The 14,743-nt window shown below is 42.9% G+C and overlaps 1 protein-coding gene across 4 annotated transcripts in view; it reads right to left on the bottom strand.

Annotated features, from left to right (window-relative positions):
* The window catches only part of LOC124782465 (protein-tyrosine sulfotransferase-like), an 878,071-nt gene that overhangs the window by 461,286 nt on the left and 402,042 nt on the right, over nucleotides 1–14,743 (bottom strand). For 3 of the 4 annotated variants that reach the window (XM_047253943.1, XM_047253942.1, XM_047253945.1), the window contains one exon: nucleotides 14,132–14,180. The exons of the other annotated variant lie outside the window; for it this stretch is intronic. The gene's annotated coding sequence lies outside the window, so the exon portion shown is untranslated. The remainder of the gene's footprint in view (nucleotides 1–14,131; nucleotides 14,181–14,743) is intronic. 4 annotated transcript variants of the gene reach the window in all.

Raw genomic sequence — 14,743 nt, 5'->3', positions numbered from 1 at the left:
CCTATATCTCTGACGTCGATCTGTTGTAGAATTTTAGAACATTTTTTTTTGCTCGCGTGTCATGTCATTTCCGGAGACCCAGAATCTACTCTGTAGGAATCAACATGGATTCCGGAAACAGCGATCGTGTGAGACCCAACTCGCTTTATTTGTTCATGAGACCCAGAAAATATTAGAGACAGGCTCCCAGGTAGATGCCATTTTCCTTGACTTCCGGAAGGCGTTCGATACAGTTCCGCACTGTCGCCTGATAAAGTAAGAGCCTACGGAATATCAGACCAGCTGTGTGGCTGGATTGAAGAGTTTTTAGCAAACAGAACACAGCATGTTCTTCTCAATGGAGAGACGTCTACAGATGTTAAAGTAACTTCTGGCGTACCACAGGGGAGTGTTATGGGACCAATGCTTTTCACACTATATATAAATGACCTAGTAGATAGTGTCTGAAGTTCCATGCGGCTTTTCGCGGATGATGCTGTAGTATACAAAGAAGTTGCAGTATTAGAAAATTGCAGCGAAATGCAGGAAGATCTGCAGCGGATAGGCACTTGGTGTGGTGAGTGGCAATTGACCCTTCACATAGACAAATGTATTGTATTGCGAATACATAGAAAGAAGGATCCTTTATTGTATGATTATATGATAGCGGAACAAACACTGGTAGCAGTTACTTCTGTAAAATATCCGGGAGCATGCGTGCGGAACGATTTGAAGTGGAATGATCATATAAAATTAATTGTTGGTAAGGCGGGTGCCAGGTTGAGATTCATTGGGAGAGTCCTTGGAAAATGTAGTCCATCAACAGACGAGGTGGCTTACAAACAGTAGTTCGACCTATACTTGAGTATTGCTCATCAGTGTGGGATCCGTACCAGGTCGGGTTGACAGACGAGACACAGAAGATCCAAGGAAGAGCGGCGCGTTTCGTCACAGGGCTGTTTGGTAGGCGTGATAGCGTTACGGAGATGTTTAGCAAACTCAAGTGGCAGACTTAACATCTATGGTCATCAGCCCCCTAGAACTTAGAACTACTTAAACCTAACTAACCTAAGGACATCACATAACACCCACTCATCACGAGGCAGAGAAAATCCCTCACCCCACCGGGAATCGAACCCGGGAACCTGGGCGCGGGAAGCGAGAACGCTACCACACGACCACGTGCTGCGGACTTCCTTTGCATCACTTGTTTTTGTTACTGCAAGCTCCCAGTAGGTTTCAGAATGACTTCGATAAATAACGAATATTTCTCTTTGTTTTTAGAAATTTTGAACTAGAATGTATTTTGTAATATGCTGATAAACCCACACTATCCCATACATTTTTTTTTTCGATGTAGCACTGACTACGAGACCACATAGCAATCGAATTCTTGTGTTTTTTTATATTATATATACATAATATTTTAGATTATATCATTACATGGTATGTGATGTTCAAATATCGGTCGCCAAAAGTGGATCAATGCAATTCTCGAAGAAATCAACATTGAAGCAGCGGCCTGGCTCTATGGTAGTGTGTTCATCTGCCAGCTTGGGGGGCCTCAATTTGATCCCTGGTGGTTATAATTTTTTGAACAAAGGGCATGTCTGACGAGCATTTTCATGAAATCCAAAATACATAAAGATAGAAAAAAATCTAATTTGGAATGTATTATTGAAATTTAAACTATCTTTCCCCTTTTCGGTCTGCCTTCCTCTTCCACGTATGTAATACATCAACCTCATTCATTATCTGCTGCATGTATGACATCCATGGTTGCCCTCGGCAATTCCGTTCTCTCAAACAGATCCTTTCTCTATTGTTCGAATGATTCTGTTGTAAAGTAAAATGCCCCCTACGAGATTGTCTCTGCTTGTTTGGACGTGCCACCACAGAAGCCTGGTTTTCTTCTCAGCACCTCTTTACTGATACCTCTGCTTCTCCAACTGATCTCCATCGCCCTTCTGTAGCACCAAATCTGCAGGGCTGCTAGCCGTTTTCTCTGTTCTTTTCTTACTGTCCAAGTTGCACACCCGCGCCGGCCGGGGTGGCTGAGTGGTTCTAGACGCTACAGTCTGGGACCGCGCGACCTCTACGGTCGCAGGTTCGAATCCTGCCTCGGGCATGGCTGTGTGTGATGTCCTTAGGTTAGTTAGGTTTAAGTAGTTGTAAGTTCTAGGGGACTGATGACCTTAGAAGTTAAGTCCCATAGTGCTCAGAGCCATTTGAACCATTTTCACACCCGTAAAGGGTCACACTGCAAAAAAATTGTTTCATGATCCGTTTCCTTATTTCCAAACTTAAGTCCACGCTGGTGAGTACTTTCTTTCTCAAATTAAATGTGATTTTGACCTGCTGTATTCTGCTTACAATTTCTTTCCGGCTTCTACGATCCCTTGTGAATCTGCTTCCCAAGTAGGTAAAATCACTTCTAGCTTCTCTCTTCCAATTCTTACTATTAAAGGCTCATATTCTTCTTCAGTACTGCATATGATCGTTTTAGTTTTCGCTTGCTTATTCTTATACCGCACTGACTGAAGAAAATTCTTTCCATTGTGCGCAGGACCTTCTCCGGATTTTCTTTCGTTTTCGTGGCCACAGCAATATCATCTCCATAACGCAACATGTCTATTTCCTGCAAATTAATTTTGATCCCCTTATAAGTGGTTTCGCATAATTGCTGTGTAGGTTCCTAGATGTAAGCACTGAATATAACACGGGAGGGGGGACATCTGTATCTCACGCTTTTTCTAATTTTTGCGCTTTGTTTCTTATGAACATTTCTTATCACAGCCATTTCGATCTTATAGAAGCTGATGTCTGTGTTTTAGGCCTGCTCTCTTTCGCACTCTATCTGCTGCCAGATAACATTATCATATGCCTTTCCAGGTCTACAAAGGCAAATAATTTTAGTTTTTCTGTATTTGCTTCTCGATAAGAAACCTCAGTATCAGAATCACCTGTCTTGTTCCTAATTACCTCCTGGATATAAAATGATCTTCATTCAGCACATCCTCCACTTTTTCAGTTTCCCTCAGAATTATCTTTATGAGAATTTTTGATGCAAGCGATATCAGGTCTCAGATTTGGTACTGTTCACATTTTTTAGTTGCCGCCCTCTTTGGTATAGAAAACCACGACGCAGTAAATGTGTAACACATAATAAGTTACACCAGCGTCATTTTCGTGCTGTGACCAACATTCTTGACTAGTCCCGCAGGGGTGTCATCACCACCCATTGTAGTGTTGTCCGCCCCCGGTAGCTGAATGGTGCCGGCACAGTAGCTCAGCATGTTCGGTCAGAGGGTTACCTGCCATCTGTAATACAAAAACTGAGTCAAAGGCTCAACACTGAACTTGAACGGGTATCCTGCGACATCCGCACCGAACAAATGCAACGAACATAAAAAAGGTCAGCGTGACGGATTGTCAATCCTCTAGGCCCGGGTTCGATTCCCAGCTGGGTCGGGGAATTTTCTCCGCCCAGGGAATGGGTGTTGTGCTGTCCTCATCATCCTACCATCTCATCGACTGCAGGTCCTGTGCGGCTGGTCCTGGCGGACGTTCGAGTACTTCCTCGGGCATGGGTGTGTGTCCATAGGATAATTTAGGTTAAGTAGTGTGTAAGCTTAGGGATTGATGAACTTAGCAGTTAAGTCCCATAAGATTTCACATACATTTCAACATTCGACTGCAGGTCGCCGAAGTGGCGTCAATTTGAAAGACCGGCACCCGGCGAACGGTCTGCCCGACGGAGGCCCTAGCCATACGAATAAATAAAATAAATAAATAAAATTGCTTTTTTCTCTTTAAGAGCTTTCTAAAATTATTCTTGCAGAACGTCTCTTTTGTCATCTACGTGCACATAAAAAATTTATTTGGTGTTCTGTAAGCTATGGTTCTTCCGCCTCAGATATTTTCTTTCACTTTCGTTCATCGGCATATACAGGGCTATTACAAATGATTGAAGCGATTTCATAAATTCACTGTAGCTCCATTCATTGATATATGGTCACGACACACTGCAGATACGTAGAAAAACTCATAAAGTTTTGTTCGGCTGAAGCCGCACTTCAGGTTTCTGCCGCCAGAGCGCTCAAGAGCGCAGTGAGACAAAATGGCGACAAGAGCCGAGAAAGCGTATGTCGTGCTTGAAATGCACTCACATCAGTCAGTCATAACAGTGCAACGACACTTCAGGACGAAGTTCAACAAAGATCCACCAACTGCTAACTCCATTCGGCGATGGTATGCGCAGTTTAAAGCTTCTGGATGCCTCTGTAAGGGGAAATCAACGGGTCGGCCTGCAGTGAGCGAAGAAACGGTTGAACGCGTGCGGGCAAGTTTCACGCGTAGCCCGCGGAAGTCGACGAATAAAGCAAGCAGGGAGCTAAACGTACCACAGCTTACGGTTTGGAAAATCTTACGGAAAAGGCTAAAGCAGAAGCCTTACCGTTTACAATTGCTACAAGCCCTGACACCCGATGACAAAGTCAAACGCTTTGAATTTCGGCGCGGTTGCAACAGCTCATGGAAGAGGATGCGTTCAGTGCGAAACTTGTTTTCAGCGATGAAACAACATTTTTTCTTAATGGTGAAGTGAACAGACACAATGTGCGAATCTGGGTGGTAGAGAATCCTCACGCATTCGTGCAGCAAATTCGCAATTCACCAAAAGTTAACGTGTTTTGTGCAATCTCACGGTTTAAAGTTTACGGCCCCTTTTTCTTCTGCGAAAAAAACGTTACAGGACACGTGTATCTGGACATGCTGGAAAATTGGCTCGTGCCACAACTGGAGACCGACAGCGCCGACTTCATCTTTCAACAGGATGGTGCTCCACCGCACTTCCATCATGATGTTCGGCATTTCTTAAACAGGAGATTGGAAAACCGATGGATCGGTCGTGGCGGAGATCATGATCAGCAATTCATGTCATGGCCTCCACGCTCTCCCGACTTAATCCCATGCGATTTCTTTCTGTGGGGTTATGTGAAAGATTCAGTGTTTAAACCTCCTCTACCAAGAAACGTGCCAGAACTGCGAGCCTGCATCAACGATACTTTCGAACTCATTGATGGGGACATGCTGCGCCGAGTGTGCGAAGAACTCGATTATCGGCTTGATGTCTGCCGAATCACTAAAGGGGCACATATCGAACATTTGTGAATGCCTAAAAAAGCTTTTTGAGTTTTTGTATGTGTGTGCAAAGCATTGTGAAAATATCTCAAATAATAAAGTTATTGCAGAGCTGTGAAATCGCTTCAGTCATTTGTAATAACCCTGTACTTGTAGAAACTGAAATTGAACGCTTTTGTCTCGTAAGCATATAGTATTCACGAACACCCTTACAAAAAACAAAGAGCATTCGCCGAACGACGACAGCGTTCCGACTGAAACATTTCATTATTTTTATCAAATGTAAATGACAAAATATATCTGTCTTTTCAAGTAAAAATTATGCAATGAGACGATGGGTGCCAAAACTGAGTTTAGAGATATGCCGATCAGTGTCTTGCTGCTTGTATTTGTTATCTCTCTACTACGCAGCCGGCACGGTAGCTCAGTGTGTTCGGTCAGAGGGTTGCGTGCTCTCTGTAATAAAAAAAACTAAGGAATCAACGGTCAACTTGAACGGAAGTCTTGTGACGTCCGCCCAGACCAAACGCAACGAACTATATCGAACAAAATGAGAGAGGAAAAAAAAAAAAAGTACTCACGTTTACTAAGCTAGTTACTGTTGCTACACCAAGAAGACTTTTTCTTGGTCAGTATAGATTTAATTACACCCTTTGGGGCTCTTACTGTCCCGTAATCAGATTCGTCATCAGGCAAATATTAACTTTGTGTAATGGAGCTCTACGGAATTTACCGAACGAAGTGGTGCAAGACTGCTTAAGATACTGAAATAGCTTTCTGGAGTAAATTACTTTAAATCCTCGTCCAGACACCGGCCGGAGTGGCCGAGCAGCTTTAGGCGCTACAGTCTGGATCCGCTTGAGCGCTACGGTCGCAGGTTCGAATCCTGCCTCGGGCATGGATGTGTGTGATGTCCTTAGGTTAGTTGGGTTTAAGTAGTTCTAAGTTCTAGGGGACTGATGACCTCAGAAGTTAAGTCTCATAGTGCTCAGAGCCTCGTCCAGACACCTAAATTGATGTTTTCTGCGCTTTTGCATTGTGGTATTACAGAAAAATGCTGAAGTTTACATGTGTAGGTCAAATAGTTGACGAGGAGATACTGAACCGAACTGAGGAGAAACGAAATTCATGGCAGAACTCGACTAAATGAAGGCACTGATTAATGGGACGCATTCTGAGGTATTAAGAAATAGTCAGTTTGGTAACGGAAAGAAATGTGGATGGTAAGAGTTGTAGTGGGAGACCAAGCAGTTTCAAATGGATGTCGGTTGCAGTAGCGATGCCAGGATGAAGAGGATTGCACGGGATAGACTAAGATGGAGATGTGCGTCACACCAGATCTCGGACTGAAGACCACAACGAAGACGTCAATTCAATAAACCGCTTAAAGTGAATGACGGACTGATTACTTTGAAAGGGACGCGGCCAGTTCCTTGTGGATCGTCTCTAATGCCCTCATCGTCGACGCGATGCAGAGCCATAATCTTTCATCCTTCCCAGGTAGAAGCAGAGTTTATAAGGAGATGACAGGGTACTTAGAGATGGCGCGCAAACTTGGAGTGGGGCGGGATGGGAACGGGAATCGGGTGTGCCCTTTTCAAAAGAACCATTCCGACATTTGGCTTAATTGACTTACGCGATGTAGGGAAATCGCGGGACCGCTGAATCTGGATGCCCAGCGAGAACAGAAACCGCTGCCCTCCCCCTTACGACTCCACTCTCTCACCACTGCGCCACCGTGCTCGGTTTTATAACTGGGAATAATAAACGTGGAAAGGTTACGCCAGATGCTGTGCTTAATTATAAAATATGCTGTTTGATTCTACAGAGGGGTGATATTGCTCAACGGGGACAAACTGGAAGAAACGATACTTGATCAAAAAAGGTCACATGGCAGGAAATCTGTTCCAAGGGAAGTATATCCACTTGAAGGTGGAGATGTGATCTTTGATGGCGGCTTCGGTATCAGCACCAGGCAGCTAGCCCCTCAGCATAGGGTAAGCCAGACGACCATGTGGAACATTCTCCATGACAAGAACTACTGAGAGTATCACTTACATCGCGTATAGGCACCACTTGCGGACTTGCCTCCGGGGTAGGGATGGGAAAAACAGACAGGTTAAAACCGATACCGGTAATTCAGTTCTGAGTAATAGGTGTTTTTCGATATTTGTTTGGTCTCTGTTACAACAGTTGCTTTTACTTTTTACTAAAAACTGGGTGAAAAAACCGAAAGATCAATCAGCCGTAGGAGCAACGCTAAAATGTTTGGTTTTCAAATAATCCTTTTTTAAAGAACGAAAAATTTTTGTTCGTAAAATTCGTAATACTGCTTTATTATATGAAATGGGAAAAGCGATCCGTCCTATTTCAATAACAATGACGACAAAAACGAGCAGCCGGCCGCGGTGGTCTAGCGGTTCTAGGCGCGCAGTCCGGAACCGCGCAACTGCTACGGTCGCAGGTTCGAATCCTGCCTCGGGCATGGATGTGTGTGATGTCCTTAGGTTAGTTAGGTTTAGGTAGTTCTAAGTTCTAGGGGGACTGATGACCACAAGATGTTAAGTCCCATAGTGCTCAGAACCATTTGAACCATTTTTAGAAACGAGCAACAAACACAGGGCCATAAAAGCTGAGATTGCATTGCCGGGACAGTAATGTACCTCTTATCACGTGGCGGCGTCTGTTAGATGCTATGCGTGTGCATGCAGTATACATAACTTGCTATGACTGTTGATTAAATATCGACAGATCACACTAACTTCTACGGAAAAGATTTTATATATCGATGATACTGTTTTCTACCGATACATCGACATCAAACTGGCAATATCAAGTGCCAATATTTTTTATTTATATATTATTTTTTTCCTTAAACATTGAAGTGTTCTTATGAAATAGTAGAAGCACAGAATTTTCCTTTCATCGTGTAAAGGAGTCTTACTACTTTTTGAGCTTACATAACGTCCAGTCTTTCTCTTTTGACTGTGTGAAGTAAATATATTGTGGGACCAAAAGAAGTAGTTTGATTGCACTGGGGGGTGCGGGAGGGGAGGGGGGGGGGTGAATGGAATACCAAGATTTCTGCCGTGAAGGAATAGCACACCAATTGCGTTAAAAAACAAACTAGTGTACTATTTCTTCACAGCGGCATTCTTCAAAAACAATTGCTGAAAATTATGAACAAAGATCTAAACGACAAGACTGGTCTTTGCAGTGCGTGGAGAAGTGTGAGGGGAAATGCTGAAGTAATCGTGACTCGGCGCTGCCAACAAAAAATGCGACGTTTAGCTTCACCACGCAATTCTGACAGTAGACCTGCTAGATCTCTGGCGTTGACACAAATGAAAAAAGTCGACATGAAGTGTTCAGGACAAATCCGATATGAGACAAAACCAAACGGCAGACCCATCGGAAACCACATTGTGTCACTTACATGCAGTTACCATTGTCAGCAAAGTGGTTATCGCCGAACGTAAATGTGAATGGTTTTCCTTTCAATTTTCACTAAAGGGGAACAGGCAGGGCTGCTAGCTTGTTCATGTACAGAATATCTGATAATAAATCAGTACTTAAATACAAATCTCTAAAAGCGACACTATATTTACAATGTGAAACCGATATTTTTATTATGAACGTATGTCGAAAATTCTTCGTCGATATGTCGATATATCGATTAGTTTTGCAATATATCGAGAGCTAGAAAGGATGCTTATTTAATACTCGATGTATCGGATTGCCGATATTTTTAAAAATATCAGCAGTCCTAGGACTTGCCTCACCCAGTCTATATGGTAGTTTCTCACTGTCGTCGTAGGACATCGATTGCATAACAGAATGGCACCATCCCTAGTCTGGAAGTATTTTCGCATCCCTAGTCTGGAAGTATTTTCCGAAGTGCGATACCAATGAAGCACTACGCTCCATTTGCTTTAAAAAGATTAAAAACGAGAGGAGCCACAAGAAACTTATGAGATAATATAGGGCGAAACTTAAAACTTAACAGTTCATTCATGCTTACAACAAAAATAGAAAGCAGCTGATCTGCCTTTTTCTACATAATATGCCTTCATCTGCTTGCAGCCCTTGAAAACGGACAAATTAACACGAAAAATACAGTTCTTTAACCACAGTTTGCACTCTTTAGCACTAACTATCCTCAAGGTCCAAACTGTAATGTGATTCCCGATTGCAACATGATTTATGAGCGGAGTTTCAAAGAATTAGTATCGATAGGAGAATACTGGTGATTTCTTGTAGCAGGCTACCACTTATCACTTTTCCAGAAAAGCAGTGAACGGTGGATGGACCAAGTTTTCTTTTATTTGCCTATTTAACTTAATATTTTGATTCTATGCGCCTTAAAAGTAAGGCAGTCAAAGGTTTTCAATCTTTGTTCGATTTATACGTTCATTATACGGAATAATATGAATAAAAAACAAAAATCGGTTATTTCGGAAACTGTTTACAATGGTCAGTCTTAATAGTCCGGTGAAACTGGCGTTGAAAAAAAAAAAACCGACAACCGGCTGTTTCTGCGATAACCACTACCCCTACGTCGTGGCGGCAGTTTGGTGACCACGATGCTAAGATTTCTGTCATACATCCTACTCATAGATGAGGTCCTCTTTACGAGGGGCGGTATCGGCAACCTCCTGCAACTCTCACCTGTAGGCTACGAAGATTCCCCAAGGTATGGTGGCAGCGAATTATCAGCACCAGTTCAGACCGAATGTAAGGGTGGGTCGACCGCTCCGTGACAACAGTCATCTTCCGACAACGCTTTACAGGCGAGGCATCGCTGCACTTAAACGAGTTATCCTGCCTCCTCTGTTGGAAGACGTGCCTTTGGTGATACGACGGTTTATGTGGCTACTACATGATGGTGCTCCAGTTCACTGCGATCTTCAGTGTCGAGATAGAACACTAGTACGGAAAAGTGCCCTATTTTCGGATGGTGGCCCTCATTCCGGACAGGTGGATGTTTGCTCCCTGGGCAGCGCTGCAGATGCAGGAACTAGGTGAAATCCTTGTGCTTCCGCAGTTTTTTGTGTCCTCCTAACTGCCAAGCGCATCAGTCCCCTTCTGTGCTCGCAGTTGATTTTTTTCTTCATCTCTTACATTTGAATCTAATATTTTGTAGACACAATATAAGCATCTCGGTAAGTACTTTGCTATTGTAGTCTTATTTATTAGTGATATGCTTAACGCAACTTATGAGTAGTTTCTAAAAGCAAAAATTCATTACATGTTTCCGAAGCTCAGCAAACTTTGTCAAATGGTACACGTGCCTAATCTCGGTACTGTTGTTGTTGTTGTTGTTGTTGTTGTTGTTGTTTTCAGTCCTGAGACTGGTTTGATGCAGCTCTCCATGCTACTCTATCCTGTGCAAGCTCCTTCATCTCCCAGTACTTACTGCAACCTACATCCTTCTGAATCTGCTTAATGTATTCATCTCTTGGTCTCCCTATACGATTTTTACCCTCCACGGTGCCCTCCGATGCTAAATTTGTGATCCCTTGATGCCCCAGAACATGTCCTACCAACCGGCCCTGTTGCGCCACAAACTCCTCTTCTCTCCAATTCTATTCAATACCTCCTCATTAGTTATGTGATCTACCCATCTAATCTTCAGCATTCTTCTGTAGCACCACATTTCGAAAGCTTCTGTTCTCTTCTTGTCTAAACTATTTATCGTCCACGTTTCACTTCCATACATGGCTACACTCCATACAAATACTTTCAGAAACGACTTCCTGACACTGAAATCTATACTCGATGTTAACAAATTCCTCTTCTTCAGAAACGCTTTCCTTGCCATTGCCAGTCTACAGTTTATATCCTCTCTACTTCGACCATCATCAGTTATTTTGCTCCCAATAGCAAAACTCATTTAGTACTTTAAGTGACTCATTTCCTAATCTAATTCCCGCAGCATCACCCGATTTAATTCGACTACATTCCATGATCCTCGTTTTGCTTTTGTTGATGTTCATCTTATATCCTCCTTTCAAGACACTGTCCATTCCGTTCAACTGCTCTTCCAAGTCCTCTGCTGTCTCTGACAGAATTACAATATCATCGGCGAATCTCAATGTTTTTATTTCTTCTCCATGGATTTTAATACCTACTCCGAATTTTTCTTTTGTTTCCTTTACTGCTTGCTCAATATACAGATTAATAACATCGGGGAGAGGCTACAACCCTGTCTCACTCCCTTCCCAACCACTGCTTCCCTTTCTAGGACACCGAATTTCGTACAGCACAAAAGCGTACAGGCCAACCTCGTCTGCTGACTGACAAAGAGACCCCCGACAGTTGAAGGAGGTCGTATTGCGTAATAGGCAGACATCTATCCAGACCATTACACAAGAATTCCAAACTGCATCAGAATCCGCTGCTAGTACTATGACAGTTAGGCGGAAGGTGAGAAAACTTGGATTTCATGGTCGAGCGGCTGCTCATTAGCCACACATCACGCCGGTAAATGCCAAACGACGCCTCGCTTGGTGTAAAGAGAGTAAACAATCGACGATTGTACAGTGGAAAGACGTTTTGTGGAGTGACGAATCACGGTACACAATGTGGCGATTCGATGGCAGGGGGTGGGTATGGAGAGGGCTCGGTGAAACTCATCTGCAAGCGTGTGTAGTGACAACAGTAAAATTCGGAGGCGGTGGTGTTATGGTGTGGCCGTGTTTTTCATGGAGGGGGCTTGCATCCCTTGTTGTTTTGTGTGGCACTATCACAGCTCAGGCCTACACTGATGTTTTAAGCGCCTTCTTGCTTCCCACTGTTGAAGCGCAATTCGGGGATGGCGACTGCATCTTTCAACACGATCTATCAGTTGTTTATAAGGCGCGGTTTGTGGCGGAGTGTTTACACGACAATAACATCCCTGTAATGGACTGGCCTGCACAGAGTCCTGACCTGAATGCTATAGAAAACCTTTGGGATGTTTTGGAACGCCGACTTCGTGCCAGGCCCCACCAACTGACATCGATACCTCTCAGCGCAGCATTCCGTGAAGAATGGGCTGCCATTCCCCAAGAAACCTTGCAGCACTTGATTGAACGTACGCCTGCGAGAATGGAAGCTGTCATCAAGGCAAAGGGTGAGGCAATACCATAATGAATTGCAGCATTACCGATGGAGGGCGCCACGAACTTATGAGTCATTTTCAGCCAGGTGTCCGCAAACTTTTGATCACATAGTGTAGATTTCGCTTTTTATCTCTTTTCGGGAGACGGCTGGGATCAAAAGAAAGTGTAGGGAAAAGAACAATACGACGAAAGCAATGGAAACCATTAGAAATAAATAAATGGGATTTTCAAAGGCGTCCAAAACGTTTTAAGTGCCAAAATCTACACTTTTAAGTAACGTAAAGGCAGGAAACTTTAAAGAGAAACCGGGCTCTAGGACAGGAATAAAATGTGCTTTAGGAAGAGCCTTCAGCTCAAGACAAGCTGAAATGCAAGACTGCAATTTTAGAAGAACTGGGAGAATCTTCAAAAAATGGTTTAAATGGCTCTGAGCACTATGGGACTTAACATCTGAGGTCGTCAGTCCCCTAGACTTAGAACTACTTAAACAAACATCAAAGCACCCAAGAGGCTAGCCAGAAGAACACAAAGGTGGCTAAAATGAGTAGGCGACAAGGAAAATTGGAATGTGAGTTAACAAAGACCGCGACCTCGCAGATCACGAATGCTTTTGTTATTCTGTGCTATACCGGGAAGACATATCTGGAGAAGATTGGATAATGTGTTTAGGATGTTTGCGATGGGCACATGAACTGTGTGCTGGGACTGAGAAACATAGCTGGAAGACGTACAAATGTGAAAACTGAAAATGATAGCCTCACTGTAGTTGTAAGTGCATCATTACTGTTTTAAAATTGGAATATCTCAACATTAATTTTTGTAACCAAACAATATTCCTATAGGTATGCAATCTTGATTTTTCCTTAAGAAATATCCCTATCCGAAATTAACAACCACAATATCTGAAATTGCGCACCCTTTTAGTACACTCTCCAAAGTTCACAAGTTTTTTCCCATAAATTATTAAAATTTCATCTGTCGATTTTCGCTATAAAAGGTAATATATAACCAAAATGTATTATGTTTTACATACGTCAGTCGTTTTGGGAAGCTTTTGGATGATTTTTAACCAACCATACATTTAGATACTTAGCTATCCGAAAATAGGGCATTTTGCTCTACAGAGAGATAATCCCAACTTGCCTGGCGGCGTTCTCATATTGCTTTCAGCCACTGAACCCTACACTATCAAAAATCTTTTGTCTGCAACTTCATGTGGCTGTACCTCCCTTGAAACGCGTTTGCGGCCATGTGTCCTTGTGACCTTTTTTTGCTTTTTATCTTCGCATGGATCGTTCCCTGCAATTCGTCCCCATTAAGCAAAATCACCTTGTATAATGCACGGAAGGAGGAGAGGGAGCATTTTACTAGTATCTGAGGGGCACCGTTAGCGAAGGAAGGGAATTTATGAACAATGGGGAGGACGGCACGGCATATGAAGACTGACACTGGCTACAAAATTACAGTCTGGCAGAACTCCAAGACCTGTGGCATAAGAGGCAGAATATTCGTGCAGGTTTTCTATTGAGATATACAGATTATATCGCTATGAGATAAACGTCACGTAAATTAGTCACGCTGTTAAATGCAGCAAAGTTATATGAACGTATGGAATTTTTTTTTCTTCAGTCAGAAGCGTACTTCAAAATACGCCATTTAAATTATGCCTTTGTAGTGCTAAGTCACTTCTTCTTCTGATCGTGTATTTTCCTGGCATAAAAATGTATCTTTACGACCATCTCGAGACTCTACGGACGCTAATAGTATCCGAAGTTGGCCAGTGAAAAAACCAAGAGGCGATGTCCTGTAAATATAAAAGCTAGTAGCCCTCGCAGACGATAGCAGATCTATGCGCTGCCATTCCCACAACTAGATGTACAGGTTTTTGAAGCAGCCGTAGAACTTACGTTTCAGACGCACCAGTGCCGTTGTACGAAGTGGGCGAATCAACATCACCTGCAACAGAACGATATTTTTATGATTCATTCCTGAGTAGTAATACCAGAAAAATATTGTTGCTACTTCACACAATCCCCCCCCCCCCCCCTCTCTCTCTCTCTCTCTCTCTCTCTCTCTCTCTCCCCCCTACGTTCTCCCGTCAGAACCACACAGAAGATGCGTGTAAAGAGTAAGTAAAGTGTGCTGCACAAGTCGCTAACGTCAAACTGGGATTATTACTTGTCTTTTGTATAACACTGTTGCTTACATTTTGCGCTAAGATCAAAACGCAAACATGACACTGTTTTTAGACGTTTTGTAATTACTAACAACAATCGTCAATAATCTTTCTTGCCACGGTTTCAGATCAAAATACGTCAAAGTGGGAACAGTTACTTTTCATACTAAGTACCAAAAAAGTGTAATTATGGCTATCATACTGGTAAGAGGCGCTTTATGTTTTAGAAAACATCGAGACGTAGTGAAATAGCCATAAGTTTACGAGACAAATGCCACATAAATTCGGTACTGCGTTGCCAGTCAATCGATTCAATGTCTACATATTTAGAGCAACGTTTCCC

This window comes from Schistocerca piceifrons, chromosome 1, assembly GCF_021461385.2.
Source record: "Schistocerca piceifrons isolate TAMUIC-IGC-003096 chromosome 1, iqSchPice1.1, whole genome shotgun sequence".
Taxonomy (NCBI): domain Eukaryota; kingdom Metazoa; phylum Arthropoda; class Insecta; order Orthoptera; family Acrididae; genus Schistocerca; species Schistocerca piceifrons.
The sequence above is the reverse complement of the archived record's forward strand: the minus strand, read 5'-3'. Positions and strand labels throughout refer to the sequence as shown.